The sequence below is a fragment of the Hylobates moloch genome, unplaced genomic scaffold (assembly GCF_009828535.3).
Source record: "Hylobates moloch isolate HMO894 unplaced genomic scaffold, HMol_V3 SCAFFOLD_7, whole genome shotgun sequence".
NCBI classification, from domain to species: Eukaryota; Metazoa; Chordata; class Mammalia; order Primates; family Hylobatidae; genus Hylobates; species Hylobates moloch.
Window position 1 is genome coordinate 41,115,852 of NW_026652282.1, and position 19,225 is coordinate 41,135,076.

Genomic DNA, 19,225 nt, shown 5'->3' on the forward strand with positions numbered 1-19,225 from the left:
GTTCTCATTGTTCAATTCCCACCTATGAGTGAGAACATGCGGTGTTTGGTTTTTTGTCCTTGCGATAGTTTACTGAGAATGATGTTTTCCAGTTTCATCCATGTCCCTACAAAGGACACGAACTCATCATTTTTTATGGCTGCATAGTATTCCATGGTGTATATGTGCCACATTTTCTTAATCCAGTCTATTGTTGTTGGACATTTGGGTTGGTTCCAACTCTTTGCTATTGTGAATAGTGCCGCAATAAACATACGTGTGCATGTGTCTTTATAGCAGCATGATTTATACTCCTTTGGGTATATACCCAGTAATGGGATGGCTGGGTCAAATGGTATTTCTGGTTCTAGATCCCTGAGGAATCGCCACACTGACTTCCACAATGGTTGAACTAGTTTACAGTCCCACCAACAGTGTAAAAGTGTTCCTATTTCTGCACATCCTTATAAATGTTCTTTATTATGTTGAAGTAGTTTCTCATATTACCAGTTTGTTGAGTATTTTTATCATTAAATGGTGTTGAGTTTTGTCAACTGCTTTTTCCACATCAATTCAGATGATCATGAGGTTTTTGTTCTTCATTCTGTTAATGTGGTGCATTACATTGATTTTCAATTGGGGAACCATCCTTGCATTCCAGGAATGACTCACTCATGGTATATAATTCCTTTACAGTTGAATTTGGTTTGCTCATATTTTGTTGAGGATCAGGGATATTGTATATAATTTTCCTGTAGAGTCTTTGTCTAGCTTTGGTATCAGGGTAATGCTGGCCTCATAGAGGAAGTTTGATAGTGTTACTTCCTTTTCAATCTTTTTGGAAGAGTTAGAGGAAGATTGGTGTTAATTATCCTTTAAATGTTTGGTAGAATTCATCAGTGAAGCCAGCTGTTCCTGAGCTTTTCTTTGTTGGGAGGACTTTGATTACTGATTTAATTTCCTTACTAGTCACAGATCTGTTCAAAATTTCCATTTCTCCATGATTCAGTCTTGGTAGCTTGCATGTTTCTAGAAATTTGTCCATTTCATCTAGTTTGCCAAGTTATTGGTATATAATTGTTTATATACATGTACTCTCATAATTTTTATTTCTTTAAAATGAGTAGTAATATCTCCTCTTTCACTTATAATTTTAGTTATTTGAGTCCACTCTCATTTTTTTTAGTCAATCTAACTGAAAATTTGTCAATGTTAATTCTTTTAAAGAACCAACTCTTAATTTTGTTAATTTCTCTGTTGTTTTACTATTCTTTATTTTATTTATCACTGCTCTTATGTTTATTATTTCCTTCTTTCTGCTATGTTTGGGTTTAATGTGTTCTTCTTTTCTAGTTCTTTAACATTTAAAGTTAGGTTGTTGATTTAAGATTTTTCTTCTTTTTTAATGTCCTTATAGCTATAAATTTCCCTTTTAGTGCTGCTTTCACTGTATTTCATTTTTTAAATGTTGACTTTTCACTTTCATTTGTCTTAAGATATTTTAAAATTTCTCTTGTCATTTCTTCCTTGACCCATTGGTTATTTAAGAATATCTTGTTTAATTTCCACATATTTGTGAATTTTGCAGTTTTCCTTTTGCTATTGATTTTTTATTTTCATTCTATTGTGATTGTAAAAGTTACTTTGTATGACTTCTGTCTTTTTAAATGCATTAAGACTCTTTTGTGGCCTCACATGTAGTCTGTCCTGGAGAATGTTACATGTGAACTTGACAAAAAAAAAAAGTGTATTCTGCTATTATTGGGTGGAGTGTCCTGTATGTCTTTTAGATTCAATTGCTCTATGGTGTTGTTCAAGTTCCCTATTTCCTTATTGATTTTTTCAGCTGGTTGTTCTCTCCATTGTTGAAAATGGGGCTATTGGAATATTGAAGTTTCCTCCTATTATTATAGAGATGCCTGCTTCTCTTTTCAATTCTGCAATATTTGAAGTTTGATGCATATATATTTATAATTATTGTATCTTTTTGGCTAATTAACCCTTTTTCATTATATAATATTCTACATCTTTTTGATGTTTTTTACTTTTTTTTTTTTTTTTGAGGTGGAGTCTCACTCTGTGGCCCAGGCTGGAGTGCAGTGGCATGATCACAGCTTACTACAATCTTTGTCTCCCAGGTTCAAGCAATTCTGTCTGCCTCAGCCTCCTGAGTAGTTGGGATTACAGGCACCTGCCACCACACCCAGCTAATTTTTGTATTTCTAGTAAAGATGGGGTTTTACCATGTTGGCCAGGCTGGTCTTGAACTCCTGACCTCAGGAGATCCACCCACCTTGACCTCCCAAAGTGCTGGGATTACAGGCATGAGCACTATGCCCAGCCTAAGTTTTTTACTTAAAGTCTATTTTGTCTGGTATTAGTTTAGTCACCCCCCCGCTCTCTTCTGGTTAGTATTTGCATGGAATACTGTTTTTCATCTTTTCATTTTCAATCTATGCATGTTTTTAAGTTTAATGAAAGTTTCATGTAGATAACATATTGTTGGATGTTGTTTTTCTATCCATTCAGCCAATCTATATCTTTTGATTTGGGAGTTTAATCCATTTACATTTAAAGCAATTACTGATAGGAAAGAACTTACTGTTGCTACTTAATTATTTGTTTTCTCCATGTCTTACAGCTTTTTTTTTGTTCCTCATTTCCTCCCTTACTGCCCTCCTTTGTGTGTAGTTGATGTTTTTTAGTAATACACTTTGATTCCATTTTCATTTACTTATGTATATTTTATAGATACTTTCTTTATGGCTACCCTGGAGACTACATGTAACATACTAACATTATAACAATTTAAGCTGATAATTTAACATCACTTGCACACAAAAACTGTACTCATTTACATCTCTTTCTTGTCCACTTTATGTTATTGATGTCACAAATTACACCTTTATATACTGTTTACCCATTAATATAGATTTGTAATTATTTTTTATTCTTTTACCTCTAAAATCTTGTAGAAGAATAAAAAGCAGAATTAGGTACTAAAATGACAATAATACTGGTTTTTATATTTGTCCATGTATTTACCTGTACTTTATATTTTCATATGGCTTTCAGTTACTGTCTACCATCCTTTCATTTCAACTTAAAAGATTTCCTTTAGCATGTCATGTAATGGTAATAAATGCCTTCAGCTTTTGTTTATCTGAGAATTTCTTAATTTTTCTGTAATTTTTGAATGACAGTTTTACCATATGTAGAATTCTTGGTTGACAGGTTTTTTTTCCCCCTTCATTCCTTTAAATGTATCATTCTACTGCTTTCTGTCCTACATGGTTTCCTCTGAGAAATTATTTTATTAAGGATTCCTTGTACATGATGAGTTACTTTTCTCACTGCTTTCAAGGTTCTCTCTTTGCCTTTTGACAGTTTGATTATAATGTGCCTTGCTGTGGATCTCTGAGTTCACAGAACTTCTTATATTTGTACATTTATGCATTGCCTCAAATTTGGAAATTATGCTAGGGGCAGGTGGGGCAAGGACAAGTAAAAATGTTACAAAATTTTCTACCATTTGTAATTTCAGTTTTTAAAAAATTGGGTATTTGCTTGGTTGCTGTAGATCTTTGAGTGATTTCCAGAGCTCCTATAAAGTCATTTTAGTCAGTTCCTAGTTGTTTATTTAATGATTTCATAGGAGGACAAGGGCTTAGAGCTTCGTACTGTGCCATGTTGCTGATGTCACTCCCATTATGAGATTTAATAATATACATGTAAGAATCAAATTGGCATATTATTAACTTTTTAATTTAAAATTATTATAAATTCACAAGAATTTTTTTAAAAAGTACAGAGAGTTCTGTATTCCTTTTGTCCAGCTTCCCTCAGTGGTAACATCTTACATAATCATATTGCAAGATCAACACCAGAAAGTTAACATTTGGCAGTTGAAAAATGACATTCATGGCTGGGCACAGTGGCTCATGCCTATAATCTCAGCACTTTGGGAGGCTAAGGTGGGTGGATCACGAGGTCAGGAGTTCGAGACCAGCCTGGCCAACATGGTGAAACCCCATCTCTACTAAGAATACAACAATTAGCTGGGCGTCACCTGTAATCCAAGCTGCTCGGGAGGCTGAGGCAGGAGAATCGCTTGAAACCAGAAGGCAGAGGTTGTGGTGAGCTGAGACAGCGCCACTGCACTCCAGCCTGGGTGAAAGAGTGAAACTCCATCTCAAAAAAAAAGGAATGACATTCACCCAGTACTCATACTCATTCCTAGAGGAATCCTCGTCTTCTCAAATTTTAAAACGGTGTCCATCTTGCCTCAAGGTTGTAACAGAGGCCCCGACTGTGTCAAATTCTAAAATAAGACTTGCACACAAGGTGACAAAAGTTGATTGGCTCCCCTCAGATCATTATATGCACAGGACATACAAGATTACCAAAGAGAAATTGTTGAGTTGATGAGGACTATTTCCTTAGAGAACAAGTTGTTGCAATACTATGATGTTTCCCATCTTGTTCCTTTTCCTTTAAGTCAAGTTGGAGTAATTTAAGAAAACTGCCTGGATAGCTGTACCCTCTGGAATTTGGGGGCTTCAGGGATTCAACTGGAATTGGATTTATAAGACTTCTTGAGGGCAAAGTGAGAAAAGATGCTACTGTAGAAGTGAACTGCATTCTCATCGAGTTGATGGGATGCACCAGAATAAGATTTCTTGAGAATCTGGTCCTTAATCCTGTCAGACTCAATGCCGTCTTTTTATAATAAATATTTTAACATTTCTCTTTAATATCCTGAAATGAAATATATGGATAATACCTACACACAACATTTCAAAAACAAATAAAGATGTAAACAAATAAAACTGTAATATGAAGGTGAAATGAATAAAAGCAATTTATAATAAAATAATAAACATTTCAATATACAAATTCTTTGGCATGACTATACTAGATCACATAATGAATGAAATGCTTGCAACTACTTACAGTGAACAAGTCTGGATTGAAGTGAGTAACAATATTTAACTGAATATGATCAGTACCTTTTCTTTATATTTAACCATTTGAAATAAGGATTAAGTGTATTTCTATACATACATACAGAACCACCATAATTATAACAGCTACTGATGACGTCTTACACAAGTGTGCCATATTGGTTATTTATCTACCACACATGATGTGTCTGTTAGTGAAATGATTTTTTGAAATGACGAACAACTCTTGGGAAAGTTCTGAACAAAACAATGTATAATCGTCCTTTGATTTATCCAGTGTTTTCAATTTTGGAAAATTTAGTGTATAGTAAATCAAGGCAAAAATATTTTATATTTATGTTTTTCTTTCATGTATACATGAATGTCCAGCAGGTCAGTTGAAAGCCATGCAATATCTGCAACAAGTGTTCATTTGCTGGCAGAAGCCTTGTTTCTCTGGCCTGTATATAGCCAATACCATTGAATCTCATCCCCCACCATTGCAACAGCCAAATGTGTCCCATGAATTTCCAAATGCCCCCAGTGAGTGGGCCTCTTCTGTTGAAAACCACAACTTTAGATTTTAGTGGACATTTTCATAACTGAAAACCATCAAACAAGTTATGAGATCTGTCCAGGATTTCATCAGGGCTGAGGAAGAAATTGTTTGACAGAGAAGTAGTAGTAAGAAAGAATAAAATTGTTTCCTGCTTGCACCCTATAGAGTTTAGCAGGTTTTAACAAACGATTAACAACGTATTAACAATGATGCTAGCAACACTAGAACAATGTTTATAAAGCATAAAAGTTATACTGATCTGAAGTTTATGGGTTGTAAGGAAATAAGAATGGCTGCAGGGGAATATTTAAGTGGCTATTTCAATCTTCTAGGCAAGAGCTGGGGCTAGGGTGCTAGCAATCAAAAACGAAAACACATCTAGGAGGTCAGGGTGATTGTACTTCCTGATGAACGGGTGTGGATGGGAAAAGGAGGGAAGCCATAATGGCTTTGACTGACTAAAAAAGTGATGAAGCCCTTGACTGGGATAGGGAAACACTTGAGAATATAATTTGATAAACCATTAAAAAGATAACTGTTTTCCCCTTTTACTAAAATATGTCTTATTAGGAGGAAGACAAACGTGTCATGTACATAGTTGAGGACTTCCAATTAGAAAATAGCCATCTCAGGACCAAGCATGGTGGCTCACGCCTGTAATCCCTGCACTTTGGGAGGCCAAGGCGGGCCGATCACTAGATGCCAGGAGTTCGAGACCAGCCTGGCCAACATGGCAAAACCCCGTCTCTACTAAAAATAAAAAAATCAGCCAGATGTGGTGGCACATGCCTGTAATCCCAGCTACTTGGGAAGCTGAGGCATGAGAATGGCTTAAAGCTGGGAGGTGGAGGTTGCAGTGAGCCAAGATCATGCCACTGCACTCCAACCTGGGTGACAGTGAGAGACTCTGTCTCAAAAAAAAAAAAAAAGAAAACATCTGTCTCAGAATCTTCACCATCGCTGTCATTAATACCTTTAAGCATAAACTGGGCTAAATCTACCTTTAAGCAATTTCCATCTGAGATTCAAATCTAAACTTTGCCTCTCCCTTGTTCTTAAACCAGGATTTCAACATAATTTCTTCATCTGTAAAACTTTCGTAAGAATAATTTCACAAGATAATATGAGAATTAATTATTGAATGATTACATAAGTCTCAGCAAATATTAAAACTGATATTTCAAGGGCTGCTATTAAAATGGAAAAGTGCTTTTTTGCTATCTCTGGATTCAGCAGGAGAAAAATTAACAATCATATGCTCATTCTCATTAAATCTGGGGAACAATTATGGAACTCTATGTGCCAGACACAGGTGTTGGGGGGAATTGTGCGTGGGTGGGCATAACGATGAGCCAGATGGGCATGGCTGCTCTCCCAAATAAGCCCCCAAGTTGTTGTCCATACATGGAAACAAAAACTGAAAGCAACCTGAATTAGTACTGAATTTAGACTAATTGAGGTGAACAAAATTGTCAAAGTATTATATCTATCCAAATTGTTGCAGCTCCTTCAAGGTGCCATTTTATTTTCTGGCAGAGGCCAGATATCATTTTTCTTTTTAAAGTTTCCTGAGGCTCCAAGTTTCCAATGTGGATGTGCCCCTTTTGGGCACTGCTAGAATGAACACACACATTAGTTCAGGCTCTGTGGGACAAAGTTGAATAAGGGAAAGAAAGGCCCAAATCACAAGATGAGGTTATACTTGGTCTAATGGCAAAGGAAGAGGCACAGCATGAGGGCAGTTGGGATTCAGTGTTGGGAAAGGAGGTAATGATGGGTGAGAGAAGCAAGCAGATGAGGGTACCAGAAATCATTTAGTCTATTACACTATTTTTCCTAGGTCTGGCTGATGGGGGAGCTGGCAGTGGAGTGGTTAACTTGGGAGAAACAGGATTTTATTGAGTCTGTCTAAGGTACTACAGCATTGAGAAGGTTTTCTCCTCTATTCCTCTTTTCCATTGCTTTACTAGTCACCCTTTCTGCCCTTTGCCTACTTTTCTCAGTGGTGAAGCTGGAGGAATCAAACATAACCAAGAGAAAGCACCCACCGGTGGTACTCACTGATTAAAATCTTCCCTAGTGAGCCATTTGGCCTTCACACCTCACCTCCTCACACAGGGATTTGGAGCCTCAGGAAATCCTTTGATAAACAGACTTCCTTTTGTCTAAATGAAAGCAACAAGGGGACAAAACCGAGACCTTAGAGGGAGTTGCAATCTATTCTTAACCTCTTTTGCAAGACAGCTTGCTTGGGCTGAGAAGATAAGTAGCGTCTGTTCTGAGCTGTTACTCATAAGTATTAGGTTGGGTTGAAGAAGTGACCATGTGGAAAGGAGGAGTAAATTAACTACACAAGTAAGTTTTCCCTTAATATTTCTGAATTACTTCTTCAATTCTATGAAAAATTAACAGCCTGCTGGACCTGTGCAAATTGTTGGGGGTCATGGTATGGCTGACAGAGATTATTACAAATAAAGTGCTTGCCTCTGGCCAAAGTTCACACCAGGCTCGTACATTCTTGCAGAATATTTGGCTATAGCAGGCCCTTTCAGTCTGAAGACCAAACGTATCTTTTGTACATCCATGGGAGCATGCATGAATTTGCTTAATGAGGCCTGGGGCTGTCAGTGGTATCTGGGCATAGGGCTTAATCAGCTGCACACAATTAGACACAGAGCATGTGCCCAAGAAGTGTTGGGGTGGGGACTCCAGCGTTATTTCTTTGCCTTATTCCACTGTCCCTATACTCCCCTGCCCACACACACAGACACATTCCCTGACACATCTTCCCTGCTCCTCATTCTTACAGCTATTTAGTGGCCCATGCCTGCACTCCCTCGGGCTCCCTTAGACTATGTCAATACCATCCCAGTTGATCTTGCTGCCTCTGGTTTCTCCTCAGAAGAGCCCTCTCACTGCTCACTGGATGCTCTCTGTAAACCAGGCATTAGGCCAAGTACTTCACATGTATTATCTCATTAACTTCAAAACAACCCTGTGAAGATGCCCAATTTACAGATGTGAAAGCCAAGGCCCAGGGAGCTTATGCAAAATGCCGTAGGAAACAGAGATGGTTGAGGTGGAATCGGCATTGCACTCAAGACTGCCTGATCCCCAATCCTGAGATCATAACCATCACAAATTCTCTAGTTCACCTTTCACACTGATCTTTGTAGTATGATCTTTGTAAAGCACACTTAGTACCATGTTATTCACCTCCTTAAAGCCTTCAATCATCCACCCCATTACCATGCCCTTAAATCAAATTAAACCATTTGCCTCAGATACTCAGACTGTTTCCATGAAATTGTTGTAGTTTCCCAACTTTGCTTGGCTCTAGTTTCTTATTCCATTTCAGTTCTGCCTAGGTCTCAACCTGTGGGATGTTTCTCTTCTATTTTTTCTGTCTCCTATCTGCTTGGATTTGACAATTAAGCTCAGCTTTTCCAGATTTGACTCTCGTAGTCCTCTAGGTACTCATGTGTCTCCCTTTTCTGATCTTGGTTTCTTTAAGCAAATGGCCCCTCATATGACTCCTTGGGCTTCTGGGATCTCGTCCTGATATTTGTTCCATCAATGTTCCCAAATGTCCACATGCCAAAATTTAGCTCCATGGATTGATGGAGTCCTTGACACTCTGACTCCAAATGAGTTTTCCAGCCTCACTTTCTGCTTCTTCCTTAGGGCATGTAAGCCTTTTAAAATGATTTTTTAAAAATAACGTTCAGAAAATTATCAGCCATTATATCTTTAAATATTGTGTCTATACTGTTATTTCTCTTTTCTTTTTCTGAGACTTCAATTAAATGTAAACAAATCTTATTATGGAGTTCTCTATGTCATTTATTCTCTCTTCTGTGTTTTCTATCCTTTTTTTCTCTCCATGTTTCAATCTGGATATTTTCTGACCTACCTTCTAGTTCACTAAATCTCCTTTCATCTGGAATGCTTATACACTGCTGGTGAGAATGTAAATTAGTACAACCTCTATGGAAAATGGTTTGGAGATTTCTTACATAACTAAAAGTAGACCTACCATTTGACCCAGCAATCCCACTACTGGGTATCTACCCCCCCAAAATGAAGTCACTATATCAAAAAAGATACCACAAAAAAGACATCACTGCATGTTTTTTACAGCACTATTCATAATTGTGAACATTGTATTTGCAAAACTGTTGTAAAAAGTAATTTGAGGTCTAAATTAATGTTATTGTCCTCCAGAGAGGATTTATGTTTGATTCCATCAAGTGCTTGTTGGCACTAGCAATAGGAAATCACTTCAATTCAAGTCCAGTGATGGGGTGATGACTCAAAGCTGAGCTAGGGTCTGAAAAATGAATATCTTCTTTAAATCCCCTTTAGGGACCCTAAAGGAGACTCCAATCCCTGTCTACCCAGCCCTTCGAAGCTGCTAATAATGTTACTGAGTGTCTCAAGTACTTAGTCTCCTCCTGAAATGAGAAAACACCCCAAGAGAAAACAAGGCCCCAGGGATGGTCTTACTTTCTGGAACCTCTGCTTTCACCCCATCTTGGCACTATAATTTTTCACTCTTTTTTTTTTTTTCGTTTTCTGATGCCTTTATGAAGATGGTTTTTATATTTTGTCCAGCTTTGTTAATTATCACGAATGGGAGGGTTGGTTTTACTTTTCTAGTCCCTGATTATCTGAACTGCAATGAAATCATATCATTTTTATAAGCTCCTGGCTTTCATTATAGAGAATTTCACAGATGTCTCACCCTCCAAAAACCTACAGTGCAAACTGGAAATTGCTGACAACTCTGTCATTTAAAGGATACAATTAAGCCCATATTGAGACAATATAAACAAATAAATTTACATATAAGCAAACTAGTTACAGTGCACCAAGATTTCCACTAACCCTCATTTTGCTCATAGCACAGGCTTCCTTATTCCCTAGTTATATTAACCTTATCTTACAGCTTTGTTTAATGAAGCATTATAGTATTTTGCCATGTTGGTTACTAGTAACCCACTACCCACAATATTTAAACCTCAGGATCCAGTTTACAAAATATAAACACATGGAGGGGGAGTGGATATACAGCAAATTGAGATTTTTCAGCGGTCACTGCTCCCAAATGGAGTGTACGTCATTCTGCTTCAAGGGATTCTTAGGCTATGAAGATATTGGTAGAATGTGGAAGATGTACAACAATTAATCTTCTTTGAAAGTACATTTAAATCTGAGTTAGCAAAATGGATTAAGGACTTAAACCTAAGACCTGAAACTATAAAAATTCTAGAAGATAACATTGGAAAAACCCTTTTAGACATTGGCTTAGGCAAGGATTTCATGACCAAAAATCCAAAAGCAAATGCAATAAAAACAAAGATAAATAGCTGGGACCTAATTAAACTAAAGAGCTTCTGCATGGCAAAAGGAACAGTCAGCAGAGTAAACAGACAACCCACAGAGTGGGAGAAAATCTTCACAATCTATACATCTGACAAAGGAGTAATATCCAGAATCTACCACAAACTCAAACAAACCAGTAAGAAAAAACAAATAATCCCATGAAAAAGTGGGCTAAGGACATGAATAGACAATTCTCAAAAGAAGGTATACAAATGGCCAACAAACATATGAAAAAATGCTCAACATCACTAATGATCAGGGAAATGCAAATCAAAACCACAATGTGATACCACCTTACAATCTTACATCCTGCAAGAAGGGCCATAATCAAAGAATTAAAAAACAGTAGATGTTGGTGTGGATGCAGTCAACAGGGAACACTTCTACACTGCTGGTGGGAATGTAAACTACTACAGCAGCTATGGAAAACAGTGTGGAGATTCCTTAAAGAGCTAAAAGGAGAACTACCATTCACTCCAGCAATCCCACTACTGAGTATCTACCCAGAGGAAAAGAAGTCATTATTTGAAAAAGATACTTGCACACGCATGTTTATAGCAGCACAATTCACATCTGCAAAATCGTGGAACCAATCAAAATGCCCATCAATCAACGAGTGGATAAAGAAACTGTGGTATATATATATATGAGATGGAATACTACTCAGCCATAAAAAGGAACGAATTAACAGCATTTGCAATGACCTGGATGAGACTGGAGACTGTTATTCTAAGTGAAGTAACTCAGGAATGGAAAATCAAACATCGTATGTTCTCACTGATATGTGGGAGGTAAGCTGTGAGGACACAAAGACATAACAATGATACAATGGACTTTGGGGACTTAGCGGGAAGAGTGGGAGTGGGTGAGGGATAAAAGACTACAAATACACTGCAGTGTATACTGCTCGGGTGATGGGTGCACCAGGATCTCACAAATCATCACTAAAATACTTACTCATGTAACCAAATACCACTTGTACCCCAATAACTTATGGAAAAATAAAATAAAATAAATACATAAAATAAATCTGAGTTAGAATAATAGTTTGAAATCTAGAATGGAAAATAAAGCCATCAGTGGAAATACCAGAAATACTGCTAAATTTGGAGGTCGGTATCTGAAATGGTTTTTCCTCTAGATAGATATTAGTTTTCTAGTATAAATAATTTATAAATACTTAAAATCATATTTGGTTTAAAATTTTAAAATATTTCTGAAAGTGCATTTGGATTATTTTATTTTACTATCATTCAATTTCCTCGTAGTTATGATCAGTATTATATGATAATACATGAGACAATATTTTTTAAAGAAAAACTATCTTACCTCTCAAGTTAGTTTTTCTCTTTCCCATCAGAATCTAACTCAAAACTTCAACACTACTATACTAAAGTATTCTCCTACTTAAAAACAAACAAACAAAAAACACAATAGCTTTTTCATGAAGGGGGAAGCAACATGCCCCATCACATTAAAACTTTCTTATTGATGCTTCCCTTAATCTACAATTGCACCAGCCCATCAAAAATCAATTATTGATCTCCCCAACAGTTCTCACACTTGTACTCTTGAGAGCTCCTACAGAAAATCTTACAACACACAAATATTTGCAACTGGAAATCCAAGACCTCTAACCTCAGCTGGATCATCAACTCTTTCTCCCACAGCAGTGATTTCAAACTTTCACCAATCTTATTAAACCTTCAACCCACAACCTTAATTCTCAGCAGATAACTTTTCCTCCTACTTCACAGCAGAAACTTAAGCTATCCCCTGAGTAACAGCAATTTTTTATCCCAGGGATTTTTATCAATATTTTTTCAACTTTTTTATTGAGGAAACTTTTAAACATACACAAAACTAGAGGGGATGGTATAATGAACCCTCATGTATGTATCATCCAGCTTCAATAATTATCAACTCATGGCCAGTATTGTTTCATTGATCACGCTGATTGCAGTTTTTTTTTAAACTGCCTTTTTAATCATTCTTTCTTACTTTCCTCCCATCATTTGTCTCAGTCCATTTTGTGTTGATATAAAAGAATACCTGAGACTGGGTAATTTATTTTTAAAAAGAGAGATTTATTTAGCTTGTAGTCCCGCAGGCTGAGAAGTTCAAGGACATGGCCTTGGCTTCCGGTGAGGGCTTTTGTGCTGCATTACAACATGGTGGAGGAGGTAAAGAGGTCCAACCAAGAGGAAAAACATTGCCTTATAACAACTTGCTCTCTCAGGAAATAATCTATTCCCTCAAGAACTAATCTAGTTTTGCATTAGCAAGAACTCACTACCAGGAGAACAGCATCAAGCCATTCATGAGGGATTGAGCCCTATGACCCAAATACCTCTCACTAGGCCCCATCTCCCAACACCACCACGATGGGGATCAAATTTCTACATGAGTTTAGATGGGGACAACAGACCACATCCAAACCATAGCATCACTGTAAAAGAAGTTTCCTTTCTGAGATTATTCTCTGTATCAAGATCTGGATCCTATCCCTTCCAGCCTCTTCAAACATTTGCTGTATTTAAAACATTCCTTGTATAGTAAGTGATTTCAGTCGGTATTTAAATATTATTAATTTATTTTTGTTTTAGGAATGCTGTGCTCTCTCTCTCTCTCTCGACACTGTATATCTTTTTGGCTAATATCCCATTTTTCACCTTCCATTTTTAGCCAAGAATCTAGAAAAGGTATTCCACTCTCACTGTTTCTGCTGTATTATTCCCTCCCACACCTCAATTCAAGCAAAAGGATTTCCAGCCACACCACGCTGCTGAAACTGCTCTTATTGAGTTCAGTGATGCTAACTCATTTTGGTAAGCCTTCTCAACTCATGTCCTGTGACTTGTGAAACATCTGACATGGATCCCTCTCTGTGACTAGCAAAGCTTCCTTGAACTCTTTCTTCTCCTTGATCCCATGAGTACACTTTCCCCTGTATTTCCTCCTACATCACTGGCCTCTCCTTTCTGTTTCCTTCGCTGACTCTTTGTTTCTTTCATGTGGGTGTTGCCTGGGATCTTTCCTTGGTTCTCTTTGCTTCTCATTTACACTATTTTGGAGCAATCTAACCCACTGCCTATGTCATCACCATCTGTATAGTTTTTCTCAAACGTTTGGAATCAAATGCGATAATGACACACTAGGACCAACAATTTTTTAATTAAAAGATACATTTCTGTTTATAAAATGAAAAAATGCAAAATTATTACTAATGAACTAATGACAATACTTTCATAACAGAGAAAGTGATGACATTTGCAACCTTTCCTTTCCGTATGTCTATCTCACTGAATGTTGAATAGCTTAAGTTTTAAGCAAAATCTCATATTTATCTGCTGCTTCTTCTTCCTCCTTTTATACTCATTTAGAAGGTCCTAATTCACAATTTTGAGATGTAGAAATGACGTCATGTGTTTGTTGCATTTACCAGTTTTGGATACCAGATTAAAGATAGACCAAAAATTATGAAGAGAATTCTAACTAAAAATTAATGTTTTGTCAGATGCTAAGCTGAATCGCATATTAGAAAAAATTAGAGGGATGAATGTTTTAGCTTGGGAAACAGCATTAAAAATATTGCTGATCTATTCTTTGGTCGTATTCCTCTCTGAAAGTATTTCATCATATTCAGATGTAGTACTTGGAGGTGATTTAAAAATATGCTCCATGATACATCAATTACTAGTTTTTTAACGAGTGAAGAAAATCATCCAGTGTTGGGAAAGAGTCAACTCTTGGAATTGAAAATTTTACACTACAATTCAGTCATCATAAGACATCCTATCTTATTATCACTGGAAAACCATGACTGTTGGTCCTGAAGTGACAAGATGTAATTGTTGAGTATCTTTCTAAGTAATTCAACTTGAACAAGCCACTTAGAATCAGAGACTTAGTCTTTACTGGCATTATTTGTGATGAAGAGGTATTATTATCTCAACAGTCATTTCAAATTCTCATGTGACCAAATTCCCCCAACACCCAGTTTAATTGAAAGTGGAAAAGCAGGCTTGAAATGATACACGTTCAGTGACCACATTTGAGTTGTCTTCACATTTTTCACTAAGAGGGGAGTGTTGCTATTCCTCATTTATAGATGATAAAACTGAGATTTAAAGAGGTTAACTGACTATGCCATTGATTACACAGTAGCAAACTGGAACTTGATCCTCATCATTCTGACTTTAAGTGCTAATCTTTATCAATGTCCTATGGGATCTCCCATGAGAGTCCCACTGCATGTAGCCAGAGTTCTTTTCTTTTTTTGAGACAAGTTCTTGCTCTGTCACCCAGGCTAGAGTGCAGTGATGCGATCACAGCTCACTGCACCCCCAGCCTCCTGGGCTCAAGCAATCCTCCCACCTCAGCCTCCCAAGTAGCTGGGACTATAAGCATGTACCACCACACCTGGCTAATTAAAAAAATTTTTTTTTTTTTTTTGTAGAGACAAGATCTCACTATGTTGCCTAGGCTGATCTCACACTTCCGGGCTCAAGTGATCCTCCTGCCTTGGCCTCTCAAAGTGTTGGGATTATAGACATGAGCCACTGTTCCTAGGCAGAGTTATTTTCTAAAACTCAAATAGAGCTGTCCATTTCTTCTGGCTAAAATCTCTCCATATCTCTCCATAGCCCTGGGGGAAAGTACAAACTCCCCCTCATTCATGTAAAGTGCCTCTAAGTCTGAATCTTGCTTCTTTCTCTGTTCTAATTACTATGGTTGCATAACAACGCTCCAAAACCTAGTAGCATAAAACAACCATTTATTATGTTTATGAATTCTTTGGTCAAGAATTCAGACAGGATGCAGACACAGAGAAGAAGGCTTATCTCTGCTCCATGCAGCATCAGCTAAGGCAGCTTGAAGCCTGGGGTCTGGAATCATCTAAGGCTTGTTGACTCACACATCTGGTGGTTGATGCTGGAAAGACTCCCACAGCTGAAGCTAAAATAGCTGGGGCTTCTCAAGCTCCTCTCTGTCTCTCTCTCTCTCTCTCTTTCTCTCTCTCTCTCTCTCTGTCTCTCTCATCTCTCAGTGTGGTCTCTCCAGCACGGCAGCACCAGAGCTCCAAGGTGTGTATAGCTAGGAAGAGAGCCAGGCAGACACTTTGATAACCTAACCTCTGAAGTCACGTAGAGTCAGTTCTGTGTATCTTTCATTAGAAGTGAATCACTAAAGCTGGCCCAATATTCAAGAGGATTCTGTGATCCTGTATGGGAAAGAGATGCTAATCAAATAGTCTCACAAATATATAATAAAGTATTGCGATACAAGGAGTTCTGACAGCATAGATCAGGATACCTGAACTGGTATGAGGGATCCATGGCCCAAGGAAAGTGGGATTTGAGCTGGTCCACCCACCAATCTGTCTATCCTATGGGCATCCAAAATAGCTTTATGTGTGTGTAGCATGACTCTAACGATTACTTACTCTAACTATTCATATTTGAGGACAAAGACTTTGTCTTATTCATCTTGATACCCCCTACATCTAGTACAGTGACTGGCATGTAAGCACATTCAATATTTGTTAAGAAGAAGAAAGTATTTTGGGAAATAAGAGTGACATTTGAAAGAACTTTCTTTCCATTTAAGTATGTAGGGAAAATCCCCCATGTTTCCCATTTTTGTGACAAGATCTTAGAAAGTGTACTAACTCTACTTGGAATGGTTTTTCTTAACTAGCCAAGGAAGGAGTGTTTGCTTTCCCCCTAGTTGAACTGGCCTTAGCAAAATAGGCAAAGTTTCTTTTTCATGTTCTCAGTCTTTCCTTTCTCTGTCCCTGTGCAATTTTAAAGCATGGCTCCAATGTTTTCTGACACTCCTACAACTAAAAGGTGAAATATATATCCCTTTCTTTTGAATCTGGGATCTGTGACTGCTTAGCCAGTTGAATATGACAGAAGCAATGTGCGAATTTCTGAGGCTAGGCCTTAAGAAATTGGAAGTTTCCACTTCTTGTCCCTTGAGATTATCACCCTCATAACCCAGCCACCATGCTATGAGGAAGCCCAAGCCACCTTATGGAGAGCCCAACATGAAGAGGAACTAATAGCCAGTATCAACTTGTCAGCTATATGAGTGAGCCATCTTGGAAGTAGATCCCCTGGCCCAGGTCAAGCCACCCCAGATGGCAACACATGGAGCAAAGACAAACCGTCCCCACTGAGCCCTGCCCAAATTTCAGATTCATAAACAAATGAAATGATTGTTGCCTTTTAAGCCATTAAGTCTCTTAGTGGTTTTGTATACAGCAAGAGATAGAACATTTCCCTTCTTTGACCCTTCCTTTCCCCATCTTTTCCCTCCCTGTTAGTTTCACTTGCTCTTCCCCAAATCTGTCACACAATCAACACATACTTTTTACTTCTTGGGAAAGGATTTGTTCAGTATTGTTATTCTTTTTATAAGATGAACAACTAAGACTCTATCTTGTTAATTTCCATATGGACTTAGTAAAAGCACAATACATTTTACTTATTTGGATTAGATTGATTTCAGTCACTTTCACCAGTTTTCTATTATTTTTAATAAAAGATGTTCACAGCACTCCCTATACCTACTAAATCAGATGTTCTAGAGTGGAGCCTGGAAAGCTACGTTTTTATAAGCTTCCCAGGTAATTTTTACACATATCAAAATTTGAAAATCTTGCTGTCCTGGTTATTTAAAGGTTGTTTGCTATTATTAAAAGTCCAATAATAACAGATGTTGGTGAGGCTGCCGAGAAAAGGAAATTATTTTATACTGTTGTTGGGAATGTAAATTAGTTCAGCTACTGTGGAAAGCAGTTTGGAGATTTCCCAAAGAACTTAAAACAGCTACCGTTTGACCTAGCAGTACCATTACTGGGTATATACCCCAAAGAAAATCAAGTTTTCTACCACAAAGACCCATGTACTTGTATGTACATTGTAGCACTATTCACAATAGCAAAGACATGGAATGAGCCTAGGTGCCCATCAGTGGTGGACTGGATAAAGAAAATGTGGTACATATACACCATGGAATTTTATGCTGCCGTGAAAAAGAATGAAATAATGTCCTTTGCAGCAACATGGATGCAGCTGAAGGCCATGATCCTCAGCAAATTAACTCAGGAACAGAAAACAAATATCACATATTCTCACTTATAAGTGGGAGCTAAACATTGGTTACTCATGAACATAAAGATGGGAACAATGAGTCGTCAGCAAAGCCTGAGTCCTGTCCTCTCACTCTCCTCCCCCGCTAGCATGAGCTTCACCACTTGCCCCACCTTCACCAACTACCGGTCCCCGGGTTCTGTCCAGGTGCCCAGCTACGGCACCCGGCCGGTCAGCCAGGCAGCCAGCATCTATGCAGGCATGGGGGGCTCTGGTTCCCAGATCTCCGTGTCCTGCTCCACCAGCTTCCGGGGTGGCATGGGGTCTGGGGGCCTGGCCACGGGGATGGCCGGGGGTCTGGCAGGAATGGGAGGCATCCAGAATGAGAAAGAGACCATGCAAAGCCTGAGAGACTGCCTGGCCTCCTACCTGGACAGGGTGAGGGGCCTGGAAACCGAGAATCAGAAGCTGGAGAGCAAAATCCAGGAGCACCTGGAGAAGAAGAGACCCCAGGTCAGAGAATGGAGCCATTACTTCAAGACCATGGAGGACCTGAGGGCTCAGATCTTTGCAAATACTGTGGACAATGGCCGCATCGTTTGACAGATCGACAATGCCCGTCTTGCTGCTGATGACTTTAGAGTTAAGTACGAGACAGAGCTGACCATGCACCAGTCTGTGGAGAGCGACATCCATGGGCTCTGCAAGGTAATTGATGGCACAAATGTCACTCGGCTGCAGCTGGAGACAGAGATCGAGGCTCTCAAGAAGGAGCTGCTCTTCATGAAGAAGAACAATGAAGAGGAAGTAAAAGGCCTACAAGCCCAGATTGCCAGCTCTGGGTTGACCATGGAGGTGGATGCCCCCAAATCTCAGGACCTTGCCAAGATCATGGCAGACTCCTGGGCCCAATATGACAAGCTGGCTCGGAAGAACTGACAGGAGCTGGACAAGTACTGGTCTCAGCAGATCGAGGAGAGCACCAGAATGGTTACCACACAGTCCGCCAAGGTTGGAGCTGCTGAGATGATGCTCACAGAGCTGAGACATACAGTCCAGTCCTTAGAGATCGACCTGGACTCCACGAGAAATCTGAAGGCCAGCTTGGAGAAGTGCCTGAGGGAGGTGGAGGCCTGCTACGCCCTGCAGATGGAGCCATCATTGTTATTTTCAAAGATTATGTTTGGGAAAGTTTGGGTGATATCATACTTACATGTCTTTGAGGCCAAGCAAGTTGTTGTATGCTGGTTTGCTTATTA

General features: G+C 38.5%; 1 pseudogene; it reads left to right on the forward strand.

Moving 5' to 3' along the window:
- The first annotated feature begins 12,994 nt into the window (after window positions 1-12,994).
- On the forward strand, window positions 12,995-18,905 carry LOC116811049 (keratin, type I cytoskeletal 18-like; annotated as a pseudogene).
- The last annotated feature ends 320 nt before the right edge of the window (window positions 18,906-19,225 follow it).